Genomic DNA, 767 nt, shown 5'->3' on the forward strand with positions numbered 1-767 from the left:
ACTGAGCTAACCGGGCGCCCTGGAAACTCAACTCCTGTTTAGAGTGTATACACGGTGATTTAGCTTCATGTCTGAGACAACACATGCCACAGACCAAGCTGTTCATAACGTCAGTGTAATGTAAGTGCACCTTACCCAAACCCGATTCTCTACACATAATGAGAGAAGAATGCAGTTTTCCTGTGTGCACATTGAACACACTCACTCAACCCAGTGATCACCAACCGGGATTAAAACACTGATTTTCTAGAAATTGAGCTTACTGCAGTGATGTGCACATGCAAGTACTTGGGCGTACTGGTTCTAGCTTCGACTAGCGATAGACCAATTAATCAGGCCAGTTATTTGGCATTTTGGTATATTCGGCACTGGCTGATGTCTGTGTTCATCAGGCCAATAAAAAAAGATCTGCAGGTAGCCTTGTCAGTACGATGTTAGTGCTGTTGTGAGTTTTAGGAAGATGCTTTAAAAGTTGATTTTGAGCCCTGTACTATAACTCTTGTGTATTTTGCTGTAAATATACACCTAAATTTCCTATAGAATAGAATAGAATTACACATCACTTTTCTTTGTTTTGATATCGGCATTATATATCAGCCATCGACAGCCCTGCTTTCTATCGGTCGACCACTACCTTTGACTAATTCTAGGTAAATGCACTGAGACGGGGACTTGAGGCATTGCAAGTACTTGGTTTCTGCCTTTTTGCCAAAATGTAGGAAATCAATATATAGTATACATAGTTAGGGATGGGGATCGAAACCCGG

At 41.5% G+C, this 767-nt stretch overlaps 2 protein-coding genes across 2 annotated transcripts in view; one reads left to right on the forward strand and one right to left on the reverse strand.

Moving 5' to 3' along the window:
* zgc:158403 (tetratricopeptide repeat protein 39A) overlaps positions 1-767 on the forward strand; it is a gene marked incomplete at its 5' end in the record, with an annotated part of 767,589 nt that overhangs the window by 703,971 nt on the left and 62,851 nt on the right.
* The window catches only part of gspt1l (G1 to S phase transition 1, like), an 18,665-nt gene that overhangs the window by 6,655 nt on the left and 11,243 nt on the right, over positions 1-767 (reverse strand). The window lies entirely within an intron of this gene.

This window comes from Morone saxatilis, unplaced genomic scaffold (assembly GCF_004916995.1).
Source record: "Morone saxatilis isolate NCDOM2014 unplaced genomic scaffold, NCSU_SB_2.0 Contig14, whole genome shotgun sequence".
NCBI classification, from domain to species: Eukaryota; Metazoa; Chordata; class Actinopteri; family Moronidae; genus Morone; species Morone saxatilis.